Source organism: Hyla sarda, chromosome 6 (assembly GCF_029499605.1).
Source record: "Hyla sarda isolate aHylSar1 chromosome 6, aHylSar1.hap1, whole genome shotgun sequence".
In the NCBI taxonomy this organism is placed as follows: Eukaryota; Metazoa; Chordata; class Amphibia; order Anura; family Hylidae; genus Hyla; species Hyla sarda.
Genome location: NC_079194.1, coordinates 104,471,266 through 104,490,597, shown reverse-complemented (window position 1 = coordinate 104,490,597; position 19,332 = coordinate 104,471,266). Strand labels below are relative to the sequence as shown.

Genomic DNA, 19,332 nt, shown 5'->3' with positions numbered 1-19,332 from the left:
AGAGATTCCTGCCAACCTCCAAGAACTCATCCATCTAGCTACCCGCATTGACATGCGTTTTTCTGAGCGACACCAAGAGCTCCGCCAGGAAAAAGACTTAGATCTCTGGGCACCTCTCCCACAGCATCCTTTGCAGTCTATGCCTGGGCCTCCCGCCGAGGAGGCCATGCAAGTGGATCGGTCTCGCCTGACCCAGGAAGAGAGGAATCGCCGTAGAGAAGAAAATCTCTGTCTGTACTGTGCCAGTACCGAGCATTTCTTGGTGGATTGCCCTATCCGTCCTCCACGCCTGGGAAACGCACGCACGCACCCAGCTCACGTGGGTGTGGCATCTCTTGGTTCTAAGTCTTCTTCTCCACGTCTCACGGTGCCCGTGCGGATTTCTCCTACAGCCAACTCCTCCCTCTCAGCCGTGGCCTGCTTGGACTCTGGTGCCTCCGGGAATTTTATTGTGGAGTCCTTTGTTAATAAATTCAGCATCCCGGTGACCCGTCTCGCCAAACCGCTCTACATTTCCGCGGTCAACGGAGCCAGATTGGACTGCACCGTGCGTTACCGCACAGAACCCCTCCTGATGTCTATCGGACCCCACCACGAAAGGATTGAGTTCTTCATTCTCCCCAGTTGTACCTCTGAGGTCCTCCTCGGTCTGCCATGGCTCCGGCTTCATTTCCCCACCCTTGATTGGACCACCGGGGAGATAAAGAACTGGGACTCTGCCTGCCATAGGAAGTGCCTCTCCCCCCCTCCCAGTCCCGTCAGGCAAACCTCTGTGCCTCCTCATGGCCCCCGTCCTGGTGTCACACTGCCCCGTGCCAGGCTTCGCCCTCTGCCCTCCCTCCCCATTCCCACTCCTGCTGTACTGCCTGCCGTTGAGGAAACCCTCCATTTTTTCCCGGTGTCCTCATCCCAGGGGAGGCAGTTGCCGGTCAAAGAAAAGGGGAGACCTAAGGGGGGGGGTACTGTTACGCCTAGCGCTCCGGGTCCCCGCTCCTCCCCGGAGCGCTCACGGCGTCTCTCTCCCCGCAGCGCCCCGGTCAGTCCCGCTGACCGGGAGCGCTGCACTGTCATGGCCGTCGGGGATGCGATTCGCACAGCGGGACGCGCCCGCTCGCGAATCGCATCCCAGGTCACTTACCCGTCCCGGTCCCCTGCTGTCATCTGCTGGCGCGCGCGGCTCCGCTCTCTAGGGCGCGCGCGCGCCAGCTCTCTGCGACTTAAAGGGCCAGCGCACCAATGATTGGTGCCTGGCCCAATTAGCTTAATTGGCTCCCATCTGCTCCCTGCCTTTATCTGACCTCCTCCCATGCACTCCCTTGCCGGATCTTGTTGCCTTGTGCCAGTGAAAGCGTTTAGTGTGTCCAAAGCCTGTGTACCTGAACTTCTGCTACCCATCCTGACTACGAACCTTGCCGCCTGCCCCCGACCTTCTGCTACGTCTGACCTTGCCTCTGCCTAGTCCTTCTGTCCCACGCCTTCTCAGCAGTCAGCGAGGTAGAGCCGTTGCTAGTGGATACGACCTGGTTGCTACTGCCGCAGCAAGACCATCCCGCTTTGCGGCGGGCTCTGGTGAAAACCAGTAGCCTCTTAGAACCGGTCCACTAGCACGGTCCACGCCAATCCCTCGCTGACACAGAGGATCCACTACCTGGAAGCCGAATCGTGACAACTATATAGTGCCCGATTTCTTATTGACAGAAGATCTATGATCATGCGCCAGTTCCCCGATGGTTTTGGCACTAGAAAGATTGGAGAGTAGACTCCCAATCCCCTCTGATCAGGGGGAACATCTTTTAGCGCATGTTTTTCTATATACTGAGAACAGAGTCCTCCAGAACTGACAGTAACATGGTCAAAACAAATTTCCTTGGCAGATGGGAAATTAAATCTATCTTGTACCCTGACTTGACAATTTCTAGAACCCAAGGATCCTGGATTTCTTGCATCCAGGTATTTAGAAACAAACTTAAGCTGCCTCCAAGGGGGATTGGTAGACAATCTTTCTACCTGAAAACTTAGAAGGGAAGGGAGAGGGAAAACGTTGGTGGGAGTCGGATTTGCGGTGGGAGTCGGATTTGCGGTCTTTACCACGGTCGCGTCCACCACCACACTTTTGGTTTGAATGGCGCTTCTGAGACCTGGGAGAGCCCTGGTACTTTCCTCCTCTACCTCTGCCATGAAAGGCTTGAACAGGAAAGCATTTGCCTTTTTTCTCAGCAAAGCCTTCCATTATACGATGTAATTCTGATCCGAAGAGCCAACCAGGTTCCTAAGGGAGCCCACAAAGATAAAATTTAGAGGCGTTATCAGCCATCCAGGGATGTAGCCATAATGGGTGTCTACTTTCAGACAAAAGGCCCATAGATTTTGCAGCAAGTCTAAGGTGTTGTTGCGCTGCCTCACATAGGAAGCCCATACCAAGAAGGAGAGTTTTGAACAACATCAGGGATGTCCTCCCTGGCGACATTTCCCTCAATGGCAGACTGGATACGGAGAATACGCTCCTTGACAAAGTTTACAACTTCAGAAGAAGCTAGGACAACAGTAGCGGAGGCCAAAGACGCCGAATATTAAACGTCTCAGTAAGGATTCCCCTTTCCTATCCAGGAGATCCTGGAGACTACTGCCGTCATCAGCAGGGACTAAAACTCTCTTGGATAACTTAATGACTGCCATATCAATGTTAAGAGGTAGAACCCAGGACTCCGACACATTTTCAGGAAGAGGATACATCAGCTTGAATCTTTTAGTAAGAATGGGAGGATTGTCAGGATGTTTCCATTCAGAAACCATCAATTTTCTGAGTGAGTCATCCACTTTGAAAGCCCAAGGCCCTCTAGAGGTGGATGTTAAGGCTTCCCCTTGATCAACATCCTGATGGCATGATCGGATGGATCGAAGTAATCTCTGTGTTTTTTCCACAGGAAAGAGAGACGGAGCAATTACTTCCTCAATGGACTCTTCAGAACGATCTCCTACTGACATAAGAGAATCTTAAACCATAGAGTCAGGACTAGAAGAAATTCTAGGTCTTTTAGTGGAAAGAGAGCTTTTGATTTCATTTATGTAGTTCCCCATGAATTCTTTCATCCAGACAAACATATCCTGGACCGTAGGCTCAGCTGGATTAGGGGGTGGACGGCATCCAGGACACCTATTAAATTCATAGGAATCTGGAAGCGGGGTTCCGCAATCAGCACAGGAGAGAGGTCGTCTTTTGGAGGAAGAGTTGTGTCTCCCAGAATAGGGATCACCAGAAGGTGGAGTAAAAATACAGTGCATAGTGAAAGTATTCGGCCCCCTTGAACTTTTCGACCTTTTGCCACATTTCAGGCTTCAAACATAAAGATATAAAACTGTAATTTTTGTGAAGAATCAACAACAAGTGGGACACAATCATGAAGTGGAACGAAATTTATTGGATATTTCGAATTTTTTTAACAAATAAAAAACTGAAAAATTGAGCGTGCAAAATTATTCAGCCCCCTTAAATTAATACTTTGTAGCGCCACCTTTTGCTGCGATTACAGCTGTAAGTCGCTTGGGGTATGTCTCTATCAGTTTTCCACATCGAGAGACTGACATTTTTGCCCATTCCTCCTTGCAAAACAGCTCGAGCTCAGTGAGGTTGGATGGAGAGCATTTGTAAACAGCAGTTTTCCATTCTTTCCACAGATTCTCGATTGGATTCAGGTCTGGACTTTAACTTGGCTATTCTAACACCTAGAAATGTTGCTTTGTGAACCATTCCTTTGTAGATTTTGCTTTATGTTTTGGATCATTGTCTTGTTGGAAGACAAATCTCCGTCCCAGTCTCAGGTCTTTTGCAGACTCCATCAGGTTTTCTTCCAGAATGGTCCTGTATTTGGCTCCATCCATCTTCCCAACAATTTTAACCATCTTCCCTGACCCTGCTGAAGAAAAGTAGGCCCAAACCATGATGCTGCCTCCACCATGTTTGACAGTGGGGATGGTATGTTCAGGGTTATGAGCTGTGTTGTGTTTTGCATTGTTGCCAAAAAGTTCGATTTTGGTTTCATCTGACCAGAGCACCTTCTTCCACATGTTGGGTGTTTCTCCCAGTTGGCTTGTGGCAAACTTTAAACAACACTTTTTATGGATATCTTTAAGAAATGCTTTCTTCTTGCCACTCTTCCATAAAGGCCAGATTTGTGCAGTCTACGACTGATTGTTGTTGTTACGCCGAGCGCTCCGGGTCCCCGCTCCTCCCCGGAGCGCTCGCTACACTCTCCTCACTGCAGCGCTCCGGTCACATCCACTGACCCGGGGCGCTGCGATACCGCCTCCAGCCGGGATGCGATTCGCGATGCGGGTAGCGCCCGCTCGCGATGCGCACCCCGGCTCCCGTACCTGACTCGCTCTCCATCAGTCCTGTCCCGGCGCGCGCGGCCCCGCTCCCTAGGGCGCGCGCGCGCCGGGTCTTTGCGATTTAAAGGGCCACTGCGCCGCTGATTGGCGCAGTGGTTCCAATTAGTGTTATCACCTGTGCACTTCCCTATATCACCTCACTTCCCCTGCACTCCCTCGCCGGATCTTGTTGCCATCGTGCCAGTGAAAGCGTTTCCTTGTGTGTTCCTAGCCTGTGTTCCAGACCTCCTGCCGTTGCCCCTGACTACGATCCTTGCTGCCTGCCCCGACCTTCTGCTACGTCCGACCTTGCTTCTGTCTACTCCCTTGTACCGCGCCTATCTTCAGCAGCTAGAGAGGTTGAGCCGTTGCTAGTGGATACGACCTGGTCACTACCGCCGCAGCAAGACCATCCCGCTTTGCGGCGGGCTCTGGTGAAAACCAGTAGTGACTTAGAACCGATCCACTAGCACGGTCCACGCCAATCCCTCTCTGGCACAGAGGATCCACTACCTGCCAGCCGGCATCGTGACAGTAGATCCGGCCATGGATCCCGCTGAAGTTCCTCTGCCAGTTGTCGCTGACCTCACCACGGTGGTCGCCCAGCAGTCACAACAGATAGCGCAACAAGGCCAACAGCTGTCTCAACTGACCGTTATGCTACAGCAGTTACTACCACAGCTTCAGCAATCATCTCCTCCGCCAGCTCCTGCACCTCCTCCGCAGCGAGTGGCCGCTTCTGGACTACGACTATCCTTGCCGGATAAGTTTGATGGGGACTCTAAGTTTTGCCGTGGCTTTCTTTCCCAATGTTCATTGCACTTGGAGATGATGTCGGACCAGTTTCCCACTGAAAGGTCTAAGGTGGCTTTCGTAGTCAGCCTTCTGTCTGGAAAAGCTCTGTCATGGGCCACACCGCTCTGGGACCGCAATGACCCCGTCACTGCCTCTGTACACTCCTTCTTCTCGGAAATTCGAAGTGTCTTTGAGGAACCTGCCCGAGCCTCTTCTGCTGAGACTGCCCTGTTGAACCTGGTCCAGGGTAATTCTTCCGTTGGCGAGTATGCCGTACAATTCCGTACTCTTGCTTCAGAATTATCCTGGAATAATGAGGCCCTCTGCGCGACCTTTAAAAAAGGCCTATCCAGCAACATTAAAGATGTTCTGGCCGCACGAGAAATCCCTGCTAATCTACATGAACTCATTCACCTAGCCACTCGCATTGACATGCGTTTTTCCGAAAGGCGTCAGGAGCTCCGCCAGGATATGGACTCTGTTCGCACGAGGCGTTTCTTCTCCCCGGCTCCTCTCTCCTCTGGTCCCCTGCAATCTGTTCCTGTGCCTCCCGCCGTGGAGGCTATGCAGGTCGACCGGTCTCGCCTGACACCTCAAGAGAGGACACGACGCCGCATGGAGAATCTCTGCCTGTACTGTGCTAGTACCGAACACTTCCTGAAGGATTGTCCTATCCGTCCTCCCCGCCTGGAAAGACGTACGCTGACTCCGCACAAAGGTGAGACAGTCCTTGATGTCTACTCTGCTTCTCCACGTCTTACTGTGCCTGTGCGGATATCTGCCTCTGCCTTCTCCTTCTCTACTGTGGCCTTCTTGGACTCCGGATCTGCAGGAAATTTTATTTTGGCCTCTCTCGTCAACAGGTTCAACATCCCGGTGACCAGTCTCGCCAGACCCCTCTACATCAATTGTGTAAACAATGAAAGATTGGACTGTACCATACGTTTCCGCACGGAGCCCCTTCTAATGTGCATCGGATCTCATCACGAGAGGATTGAACTTTTGGTCCTCCCCAATTGCACTTCTGAAATTTTCCTTGGACTTCCCTGGCTTCAACTTCATTCCCCAACCCTGGATTGGTCCACTGGGGAGATCAAGAGTTGGGGGCCCTCTTGTTCCAAGGACTGCCTAAAACCGGTTCCCAGTAACCCTTGCCGTGACTCTGTGGTTCCTCCTGTAACCGGTCTCCCTAAGGCCTATATTGACTTTGCGGATGTTTTTTGCAAAAAACAAGCTGAGACTCTACCTCCTCACAGGCCTTATGATTGTCCTATCGACCTCCTCCCGGGCACTACTCCACCCCGGGGCAGAATCTATCCTCTGTCCGTCCCAGAGACTCTTGCCATGTCTGAATACGTCCAGGAAAATTTAAAAAAGGGCTTTATCCGTAAATCCTCCTCTCCTGCCGGAGCCGGATTTTTCTTTGTGTCCAAAAAAGATGGCTCTCTACGTCCTTGCATTGACTACCGCGGTCTTAATAAAATCACGGTTAAGAACCGCTACCCCCTACCCCTCATCTCTGAACTCTTTGATCGCCTCCAAGGTGCACACATTTTTACCAAACTGGACTTAAGAGGTGCTTATAATCTCATCCGCATCAGAGAGGGGGATGAATGGAAAACGGCATTTAACACCAGAGATGGACACTTTGAGTATCTGGTCATGCCCTTTGGCCTGTGCAACGCCCCTGCCGTCTTCCAAGACTTTGTTAATGAAATTTTTCGTGATCTCCTATACTCCTGTGTTGTTGTATATCTGGACGATATCCTGATTTTTTCTGCCAATCTAGAAGAACACCGCCAGCATGTCCGTATGGTTCTTCAGAGACTTCGTGACAATCAACTCTATGCCAAAATAGAGAAATGTCTGTTTGAATGCCAATCTCTTCCTTTCCTAGGATACTTGGTCTCTGGCCAGGGACTACAAATGGATCCAGACAAACTCTCTGCCGTCTTAGATTGGCCACGCCCCTCCGGACTCCGTGCCATCCAACGTTTTTTGGGGTTCGCCAATTATTACAGGCAATTTATTCCACATTTTTCTACCGTTGTGGCTCCTATTGTGGCTTTAACCAAAAAAAATGCCGATCCCAAGTCTTGGCCTCCTCAAGCGGAAGACGCCTTTAAACGGCTCAAGTCTGCCTTTTCTTCGGCTCCCGTGCTCTCTAGACCTGACCCATCTAAACCCTTCCTATTGGAGGTTGATGCCTCCTCAGTGGGAGCTGGAGCTGTCCTTCTACAAAAAAAATTCTTCCGGGCATGCTGTTACTTGTGGGTTTTTTTCTAGGACCTTCTCTCCGGCGGAGAGGAACTACTTCATCGGGGATCGTGAGCTTCTAGCCATTAAATTAGCACTTGAGGAATGGAGGCATCTGCTGGAGGGATCAAGATTTCCAGTTATTATTTACACCGATCACAAGAACCTCTCCTACCTCCAGTCTGCCCAACGGCTGAATCCTCGCCAGGCCAGGTGGTCTCTGTTCTTTGCCCGATTTAATTTTGAAATTCACTTTCGGCCTGCCGATAAGAACATTAGGGCCGATGCTCTCTCTCGTTCCTCAGATGCCTCTGAAGTTGAACTCTCTCCTCAACACATCATTCCTCCTGACTGCCTGATTTCCACTTCTCCAGCCTCCATCAGGCAAACTCCTCCAGGAAAGACCTTTGTTTCTCCACGCCAACGCCTCGGAATCCTCAAATGGGGTCACTCCTCCCATCTCGCAGGTCATGCGGGCATCAAGAAATCTGTGCAACTCATCTCTCGCTTCTATTGGTGGCCGACTCTAGAGACAGATGTGGTGGACTTTGTGCGAGCCTGCACTATCTGTGCCCGGGATAAGACTCCTCGCCAGAAGCCCGCTGGTTTTCTTCATCCTCTGCCTGTCCCCGAACAGCCTTGGTCTCTGATTGGTATGGATTTTATTACTGACTTACCCCCATCCCACGGCAACACTGTTATTTGGGTGGTCGTTGATCGATTCTCCAAAATGGCACATTTCATCCCTCTTCCTGGTCTTCCTTCAGCGCCTCAGTTGGCTAAACAATTTTTTGTACACATTTTTCGTCTTCACGGGTTGCCTACGCAGATCGTCTCGGATAGAGGCGTCCAATTCGTGTCTAAATTCTGGAGGGCTCTCTGTAAACAACTCAAGATTAAATTAAATTTTTCTTCTGCATATCATCCTCAATCCAATGGACAAGTAGAAAGAATTAACCAGGTCTTGGGTGATTATTTACGTCATTTTGTTTCCTCCCGCCAGGATGACTGGGCAGATCTTCTACCTTGGGCCGAATTCTCGTATAATTTCAGAGTCTCTGAATCTTCCTCCAAATCCCCATTTTTCGTGGTGTACGGCCGTCACCCTCTTCCCCCCCTCCCTACCCCCTTGCCCTCTGGTCTGCCCGCTGTGGATGAAATTTCTCGTGATCTTTCCATCATATGGAGAGAGACCCAAAATTCTCTCTTACAGGCTTCATCACGTATGAAGAAATTCGCGGATAAGAAAAGAAGAGCTCCTCCCATTTTTTCCCCTGGAGACAAGGTATGGCTCTCCGCTAAATATGTCCGCTTCCGTGTCCCTAGCTATAAGTTGGGACCACGCTATCTTGGTCCTTTCAAAATTTTGTGCCAGATTAATCCTGTCTCTTACAAACTTCTTCTTCCTCCTTCTCTTCGTATTCCTAATGCCTTTCACGTTTCTCTTCTTAAACCACTTATCATTAACCGTTTCTCTCCCAAATCTGTTCCCCCCACTCCTGTTTCCGGCTCCTCGGATATCTTCTCCGTCAAAGAGATTTTGGCATCTAAAAAGGTCAGAGGGAAAACCTTTTTTTTAGTGGATTGGGAGGGTTGTGGTCCAGAAGAGAGGTCCTGGGAACCTGAGGACAATATCCTAGACAAAAGTCTGCTCCTCAGGTTCTCAGGCCCTAAGAAGAGGGGGAGACCCAAGGGGGGGGGTACTGTTACGCCGAGCGCTCCGGGTCCCCGCTCCTCCCCGGAGCGCTCGCTACACTCTCCTCACTGCAGCGCTCCGGTCACATCCACTGACCCGGGGCGCTGCGATACCGCCTCCAGCCGGGATGCGATTCGCGATGCGGGTAGCGCCCGCTCGCGATGCGCACCCCGGCTCCCGTACCTGACTCGCTCTCCATCAGTCCTGTCCCGGCGCGCGCGGCCCCGCTCCCTAGGGCGCGCGCGCGCCGGGTCTTTGCGATTTAAAGGGCCACTGCGCCGCTGATTGGCGCAGTGGTTCCAATTAGTGTTATCACCTGTGCACTTCCCTATATCACCTCACTTCCCCTGCACTCCCTCGCCGGATCTTGTTGCCATCGTGCCAGTGAAAGCGTTTCCTTGTGTGTTCCTAGCCTGTGTTCCAGACCTCCTGCCGTTGCCCCTGACTACGATCCTTGCTGCCTGCCCCGACCTTCTGCTACGTCCGACCTTGCTTCTGTCTACTCCCTTGTACCGCGCCTATCTTCAGCAGCTAGAGAGGTTGAGCCGTTGCTAGTGGATACGACCTGGTCACTACCGCCGCAGCAAGACCATCCCGCTTTGCGGCGGGCTCTGGTGAAAACCAGTAGTGACTTAGAACCGATCCACTAGCACGGTCCACGCCAATCCCTCTCTGGCACAGAGGATCCACTACCTGCCAGCCGGCATCGTGACAGTTGTCCTATAGACAGAGTCTCCCACCTCAGCTGTAGATCTCTGCAGTTCATCCAGAGTGATCATGGGCCTCTTGGCTGCATCTCTGATCAGTCTTCTCCTTGTATGAGCTGAAAGTTTAGAGGGACGGCCAGGTCTTCGTAGGTTTGCAGTGGTCCGATACTCCTTCCATTTCAATATTATCGCTTGCACAGTGCTCCTTGGGATGTTTAAAGCTTGGGAAATCTTTTTGTATCCAAATACGGCTTTAAACTTCTCCACAGCAGTATCTCGGACCTGCCTGGTGTGTTCCTTGTTCTTCATGATGCTCTCTGCGCTTTAAACGGACCTCTGAGACTATCACAGTGCAGGTGCATTTATATGGAGACTTGATTACACACAAGTGGATTCTATTTATCATCATTAGTCATTAAGGTCAACATTGGATCATTCAGAGATCCTCACTGAACTTCTGGAGAGAGTTTGCTGCACTGAAAGTAAAGGGGCAGAATAATTTTGCACGCCCAATTTTACAGTTTTATATTTGTTAACAAAGTTTGAAATATCCAATAAATTTCATTCCACTTCATGATGGTGTCCCACTTGTTGTTGATTCTTCACAAAAAATTACAGTTTCATATCTTTATGTTTGAAGCCTGAAATGTGGCAAAAGGTCGAAAAGTTCAAGGGTGCCGAATACTTTCACTATGCACTGTATTTCTAAGAAAAAAGAGAAATATAATTAGAAAGAATAACAAACATTTTTTGTTGCAGCGCAACAAATAGCAACTACCTAGGAGAAAAATACACCACAGCAAGCAGAACACTAGAACAGAATAAGATCTCTAGTACACCAGGCAGCAAAAGGTCTGATAAAGACTGAGCCTGCCTTAAATAAGGCAGAGGGCACCAACATTTGAATAAGCCCCGGCCTTGGAAATGACCTGCTAATGGAGAAACAATGGACTAGGTAGGCAACTTGAAAAACTGAAGTTTTGGTTAAAAAATATAAAATATAAGAGTCCCCCCAGCAGGGGAGGACAAAAACAAACATATGTTTAAGAAATAGCGGCACTCCAGGACGCTAGACCCTCTGCGCTGAACCAGAAGTCATCAGATGACGTACTTCCGGTCTTGCGGAACGATTGGCAGAGGGACCGAGGATGGCAGAGAGAGATAGCGCTGCAGAACAGTGCAGAAGGGCTGCAATAAAAGTGAATTAAATCCTTCATCGAAGTGAAGAAAAAACATGCAGGCTCTAGGGAAAAAAGTAGAGCCTGCCCTATCCTGCTGTCCAGCACAGGACAGAAAAAAGGCAATAGGGCCTAGGGGAGGGGGCTTTTTATAGGGGCCCTAATTATTTTTAACCCCTTTACCCCCATAAGGACTCAGGGCGTACCTGTACGTCCTGAGTCCGCTCCCGTTCTATAGCCGGTTGGACCAGTGGCTAATAGCTAGCAGAACTGATGGCGATGCTGCGTGCTATTAACCCTTTAGAAGAGGCATTCAAAGTTGAACGCCGCGTCTAAAGCGAAAGTAAAATGTTGCCGGTTAGCTCAGGGGGCTGTTCAGGATTGCCGCAGCGAAATCATGGCATCCCAAACAGCTGTAGGACAGCAGGTCCCCTTACCTGCCTGCTGGTGTCCGATCACCGAATGAGTGCTCAGTGCCTGAGATATAGGCATGAGTAGTCAAGCGGCAGAATCATTGATCAATGGTTTCCTATGAGAAACCATTGATCAATGTAAAAGATCGAAAGTGGAAAAATGCTCAGTTCTTAAGGGGTTAAGGACCAGGGTTTTTTCTGTTTTTGTACTTTCATTAGATTACATTTTTTGCTAATAAAGTACACCTTTTCTTTATTCTGTAGGTCCATATCCATACGATTAAAATAATACCCTACTTATATAGGTTTGATTTTGTCGTACTTCTGGAAAAAATCATAACTACATGCAGAAAAATTTACATGTTTAAAATTGTCATGTTCTGACCACTATAACTTTTTAATTTTTCCGTGTATGGGGCGGTATGGGAGTGCGCAGTGATCTGAAGTTTTTAGTGGTACAATTTTTGTATTGATCAGACTTTTTGTTCGCTTTTTATAAATTTTTTCATGATATAAAAAGTGACCAAAAATACACTATTTTGGACTTTGGAATTTTTTAGCGCATACGCCATTGACCGTGCGGTTTAATTAACAATATATTTTTATAGTTTGCGCATTTCCGCACGCAGTGATACTACATATGTTTATTTTTATTTACACAGTTTTTTTTTTAAATGGGAAAAGAGGGGTGATTCAAACTTTTATTAGGGAAGGGGTTAAATTATATTTATTAACCTTTTTTTCCACTTTTGTTTGCAATGTTATAGCTCCCATAGGGGACTATAACACTGCACAAACTGGTCTTTTACATTGATCAATGGTTTTTCATAGGAAATCATTCATCAATGATTCTGCCGCTTGACTGCTCATGCCTGGATCTCAGGCACTGAGAAGTCATTCGGCGATCGGACAACAGGAGGCAGGTAAGGGGGCCCCCGCGTTAAAGAACGGGAGCGGACTCAGAGCATAAAGGTATGCCCTTGGTCCTTAACAGGTTAATTACTTGGGCAGAATTTAATAAATTCCACCATCCTGCCAGCTGCACAGGAGCAGAAACACCCCATTTGTGCAACTGCAGACTTTAAAACACTTTAAAACACGTTCATTTTTAAAAACAACTAGCAGAGTTTCCGGCATTGCCCGATCTTCCTACTTAAACCATGTGGAAGAGGAAAAGCAACAATGATACTTCATCCTCTTATTCTGTCCTCATATCCTGACCTTATATCTCATCCTCATATCCCGTACTCATATCCCAGCCTTCTATCCAAACCTCATATCCTGTCCTCATATCCCATCTCCCAGACTAACTTTTCTTTGCCCTTGCATGGGACTTCAGAGACAAACCTCCTTTCTCCCATAAGGGGGTAGGTTAGGGTTAATTTAACTCTACTATATTTTTAGTTGGCATATAAGTAACATAAGTACCAAGTTTCATCAAAATTACTCCATCTATTTGGAACATACTGGAACATACAAATCTGGAACATACAATTCCCTTAGACTTGCATGGAACTTTAGACAAAAAAAAACCATGCTCACAAATGGATGTAGATTAGCGTTTTATAACTCTACTATTTTGTTAGATAGAATTTAATATCTGCAGTGGAAAATCCATGGAAAAACTGCACCAAATCAGCACCATTTGCTTTTTGTTGCTGCAGAAGTAGATATTACACATATAAACCTTACACACACATCCACATATATGCACAAATTACAGACATACACGTCTCACGCACATTTGTATATTACACACATACAGTACATTACACACACACACACACACACATATATATATATATATATATATATATATATAAGCATAGCCGTCTATGTTGGCACCCCTGAAATGTTTCTAGAAAATGAAGTATTTCTCAAAGAAAAGGATTGCAGTAACACATGTTTTGCTATATACATATTTATTCCCTTTGTGTGTATTGGAACTAAACCAAAAAACTGAGGAAAAAAGTAAATTGGACATAATGTCACACCAAACTCCAAAAATGGGCTGGACAAAATAATTGGCATCCTTTCAAAATTTTGGAAAAATAAGATTGTTTCAAGCATGTGATGCTCCTTTAAACTCACCTGGGGCAAGTAACAGGTATGTGCAATTAAAAAATCACACCTGAAAGCAGATAAAAAGGAGAAAAGTTCACTTAGTCTTTGCATTGTGTGTCTGTGTGTGCCACACTAAGCAGGGACAACAGAAAGAGGAAAAGAGAACTGTCTGAGGACTTGAGAACTAAAATTGTGGAAAGATATCAACAATCTCAAGGTTACAAGTCCATCTCCAGAGATCTAGATTTGCCTTTGTCCACAGTGCGCAACATTATCAAGAAGTTTGCCACCCATGGCACTGTAGCTAATCTCCATGGGCGTGGACGGAAGAGAAAAATTGATGAATGGTGTCAACGCAGGATAGTCCGGATGGTCGATAAGCAGCCCCAAACAAGTTCCAAAGATATTCAAGCTGCCTGCAGGCTCAGGGAGCATCAGTGTCAGCACAAACTATCTGTCAACATTTAAATGAAATGAGACGCTATGACAGGAGACCCAGGAGGACCCCACTGCTGACAGAGACATAATAAAGCTACATTTTGCCAAAATGAACTTGAGTAAGCCAAAATCCTTCTGGGAAAACATCTTTTGGACAGATGAGACCAAGATCTGTTTACCGAAAATGGAATGAAGCCTATAAAGAAAAGAACACAGTACCTACAGTGAAATATGGTGGAGGTTCAATGATGTTTTTTTTTTTATTGCGGCCTCTGGCACTGGGTGCCTTGGATGTGTGCAAGGCATCATGAAATCTGAGGATTAGCAATGGATTTTGGGTTGCACTGTACAGCCCAGTGTCAGAAAGCTGGGTTTGCGTCTGAGATCTTGGGTCTTCCAGCAGGACAATGACCCCAAACATACGTAAAAAAGCACCCAGAAATGGATGGCAACAAAGCGCTGGAGAGTTCTGAAGTGGTTAGCAATGAGTCCAGATCTAAATCCCATTGAACACCTGTGGAGAGATCTTAAAATTGTTGTTGGGAAAAGGCGCCTTCCAATAAGAGAGACCTGGAGCAGTTTGCAAAGGAAGAGTGGTCCAACATTCCGGCTGAGAGGTGTAAGAAGCTTATTGATTGTTATAGGAAGCAACTGATTTCAGTTATTTTTTCCAAAGGGTGTGCAACCAAATATTTAGTTAAGGGTGCCAATAATTTTGTCCAGCCCATTTTTGGAGTTTTGTGTGAAATTATGTTGAATTTGCTTTGTTTTCCTCCCTTCTTTGGTTTAGTTCCAATACACACAAAGGGATTAAACATCTGTATAGCAAAACACGTGTTACTGCAATCCTTTTCTGTGAGAAATAGTTCACTTTCTAGAAAAAATTCAGAGCTGCCAACATTTATGGCCATGACTGTATATACACACACATTACAGGAACATATACTTATGTTTACGCTAATAACTATTCTTTCATTTGAATAAACTAATTAAATCCATTCTCATTTTGCATACCTCTTGTGAATTTGCATTTCCAAGAAACATTTGTCACATGTGCATGTAAGTAACACAATTATGCCTGTAATACAGGACTACCTTACTAGGTTGCTCCAAAAAAGTGGAATGCTTCATCTGGAACCAATATTACAAAATGTGGACTTTGCAATTATGGTTGCAGCACTCTATGTTTAAAAAAACAACAAGATATTTTTTTCAAGAGGTTTCACTAGAGTTGTCCATCAAATGTGTTTCAGAATGGACAGGCAGTTCAGTTTCGGCCCTACACTTACTGGGCCAGGTCTAGAGGTAAGTGTCAATACATAGCATTGACATTTACCTTTACGGGTAACACAGTAAACAGTGGTAGCATAGCAAACTGCTGCTATAAGGAGTACTCCACTCCGCTTGAGGAAAAAAGGAACCTCTCTTTTGCCTTCTTCGCTCTAATGCACTGGCCAAAATCCCTGAACTCTGGTTCCCAGTGTCCAGCGCTTCTGGTTTGGTGATGTGACGTCACATGGCCACTCATCCAATCAGCGACCACAGCAATGTGCCACCTCAGCTGCTGATTGGATAAGCAATCGTGTGACCCCACATCACCAAACCGGAAGTGCTGGACACCAGGGGTTCAGTGATTCCAGCAGCGGCGCTGAAGCGAGGAAGGTAAGAGAGGTTCCTTTTTCCCTTACCCCCCTCCTCAAGCATATTTTAAATAAAAGATGATCACCAGAAGACCATTTCTATGTATGCAGATGAAGCCAATTTTATAGTTTGTGTGTTACATCTATACATCTTTAACAGGCGCTTGTGCTCCGTTGAGTAATTTCCATGGTGCCCTATGCAATTAGGGTAGGGCACCATGGAAATAGGAGGAAAAAAATTGGTATTCCCTTCTCTACTTACTACACAGTAGGCCAGAGATGAGTTATACATTTCTAGGATTCTCTGGGCTCTATTCCTGACCCACAGAACATGTACCGTGTACTTCAGTTAGCAAGCACAGGGTTATACCATTCTATACAATTACTGTATTGTCATTACAGTATTTTTCATTCTTAAAATGGTCAAGAAGGGGTGTGGGAGTGTTTTTATTTTAATAAAATTTTCAGCGTACAGGCTAAGTAGTGTAGCTGTCTGTCCCAAGTAAAGGTATATAGCAAGGCTACTTGCAAATATACTGGTGCCAGAAAGTTAAACAGATTTCTAAATAACTTCTCTTTAAAAATCTTAATCATTCCAGTACTTATAAGCTGCTGTTTGCTCCACAGGAAGTTGTTTTCTTTTTGAATTTATTTTCTATCTGACCACAGTGCTCTCTGCTGACACCTTTGTCCATTTCAGGAACTGTCTAGAGCAGGATAGGTTTGCTATGGGGTTTTGCTCCAGCTCTGGACAGTTCCTAAAATGGACAGAGACGTCAACAGAGGTGTTAGACAGAAAAGACATTCAAAAAGAAAAGAACTTATTGTGGAGCAAATAACAGCTGATAAGTACTGGAATGATTAAGATTTTTAAATAGAAGTCATTTACAAATTTGTTTAACTTTCTGCCACCAGTTGATTAAATTTTTTTTTCCAATGGAGTACCCTTTAAGTCCAGAGATAGGGGACTTATTTGATATTAGACTGATGAGAACAAATACTACATTTGGTCTTAGTCAGAAGGCTGAGAAATGATTTGCTGGGCTATGTTTACACATATAGCAGAAGCCATGACACTGTTTTGCAATGCTTGTATGAAAGACCCCATTGACTATTGATGGGGTCTGTCAATAATTTGTTGAGGTGTCTGCCATTTTGACACAGCAAGGGTACGTTCATACTACGTAATTACCACGTAATTCCACGGGCGGAATTCCGCGGTGTTAACTTAACATTAGTGCGAATGGGTCTCCGCGAGACCCGTTCCCCCTAGGGAAACTGTTCTGTGCAAAGAAAGAACATATTCATTCTTTGCGCGGAGCACTGCATAGCTGTCAATGGTGACGGCTCAGTGCCTCGCAACCCTAGCGCCGAAGTATATTCGGTGGCAGCCGCTAGACAGAATCTCCGCTCGCTAAATTCAGAGAACAGAGATTCCGCAGTGTGAACGCACCCTAAGAATAGCACATCCTTCAAAGATGCTCTCGCCAACAATGACATTTTTGAGTCTTACAGAGGCTGTGAATGGGTAATGTGAATAGAGCCTTAGACCCGGAGAAATGCTGTTCACCTTTCCTGAAGCAAGAATTTCATAAAAAAAAAAAAAAAAAAAAGAATCCTCATCCCTCGCCATCACATCCAAGAGATAGGGCAAGAATAATAACATTTTACAAATCCAACAGAGTCATTTCCCCACAGCACTTCGACATGGAATAAATCAAAACATAATGCCGCAGGCTGAAATGTATTGATTTCTGAGAAGAGAATGATGTTCTGCGCCGAGCAAAAATAGTGTCACGCTTATTAAGCTGCACGGGACAATAAAACGCGTTCTTTGTTGCATGCAAAACTCCAATATATTACTCAGAAGATATAACAACAAGAGGTGTCTAAATGAGGAGCGTCAGACACTCGACTGTGGCGTCTAAAAATAGGAGTATATTAGAAGAGGCAGACAGAGAGACGACTTATAACGGTACATGTGGCATAGTGTTTAATAATGTAATAAGAGACAAGCCTTGGAGATAATTCACAAGGATTTATAAGAACAAGACATAAGGGGCCACAATAGTGTGCTTCCGATGAAAGAATGTTAGATCTGTGTACATTTTCTCTGCTACTAAATGTAGTACTCAAAAAACTACAAAATGTTTTTAAAGGGGTATTCCGGCCTTATACATCTTATCCCCATCAAAGGATAACGGATAAGATGTATGGTCGCTGGGGTCCCGCTGCTAATCCCGCTGTCACGGCCATGCCCCCACGTGATGTCCCACCACATCCCCTCCATTCATGTCTATGGGAGGGGGTGTGACGCCTCCTCCCATAGACATAAATGGAGGGGGCATGTCCATGATGTCACTACTCAGTCTCGGAGGCAACGCCCGTCACAGAATGCCCAGTGGCGGGACCCCTGCGATCTTTGGATAGGGGATAAGATGTATAAGGCCGGAATACACCTTTAAATATATTTTGTAATTTTTCTTTTATTGAGAGATAAGTGCTACATTTAGTAGCAGAAAAAATCTACACAGATCTAACATTCTTTCATCGAAAGCACACACACATTATTTTATCAGAAGCATACCCCCTTTAACATCCATTTACTGATATCCATTAATAGTTAAATAATTTTTCACAATCAGAATACTTTATAGTGTACCCGTCGGACTAAAAAAAACTTTTGACATGTCACTTTTGATCAGTTGGGGTTTTAGTGTTAAGACCCTTGCCAACCATAAAAAGGAGAGGGGAAAAGCGCATGCTAGCACACTTCACTCCCCTGCTCTCAGCAATCTCTGTCTAGCTTCTCTGGATGGTCCCATTATAAGTCTGGGGGGCCAACCAGAAAAGCTGGATGGAGTGAAGTCTCTTCCTGCTCGGTTTCCTGATCGGTAGGGGTCTAAGCACTGAAACTCCGACCGACCAAAATGTTTGACATGTTTGTTTGACACATGAAAGGTTTTTTTTAAATGACAGGTACATTTTAAGTCAATACTTTAAGGGTTGGCTTTTACTTGTTTTATCTGGCATCATTTTGGCCTAAAAATGCCAGAAAAAATACTACAAAAACCATAACTGCTTTTTCCTGGGTTTTGGCATTTTTTTGTGGCATTTCTTCTGGTGTTTTTCTACCTGTGTGGAAATGCAATTTTTTTACCCTGAGGAGTTTTTACTGTCGTCAGGGTACCACTCTGTGGCTTGGATGCTGGGCACCCACAAAATGTAAGGAGGTAAGCAGTAGTGTAGCATCACTACTTATCTCCATTGGCCATATAGTATACAGTGGTGCATAGCACATCACTATAATGAGGAGAGTCCCTGCTCCTAACAGGGGTGAGCTGTGTCTGCAGCTATACAGCAGTGGGTACAGCTCATGCTGGTCACACAACTGTCCAGGGAACAGCCGTAGATCCCCTTCACTGGCAAAGACTGTGATAAGGCCTCAGTGCTGAATTTATGCTGTGGCATTTTCTTACTCAAGATTAGCGGGGTCCCAAAAGATAGACCCTTACTAAGTATACATAAGGAATGAGCTTCATTGGTGTAGATTAGAGATGAGCGAATTTACAGTAAATTCGATTCGTCACAAACTTCTCGGCTCGGCAGTTGATGACTTATCCTGCATGAATTAGTTCAGCTTTCAGGTGCTCCGGTGGGCTGGAAAAGGTGGATACAGTCCTAGGAAAGAGTCTCCTAGGACTGTATCTACCTTTTCCAGCCAACGGGAGCGCCTGAAAGCTGAACTAATTTATGCAAGATAAGCCATCAACTGCC

At 46.3% G+C, this 19,332-nt stretch overlaps 1 pseudogene; it reads right to left on the bottom strand.

Moving 5' to 3' along the window:
• Window positions 1–16,382: 16,382 nt before the first annotated feature.
• Window positions 16,383–16,591, bottom strand: LOC130277952 (U2 spliceosomal RNA; annotated as a pseudogene).
• Between the last annotated feature and the right edge of the window lie 2,741 nt (window positions 16,592–19,332).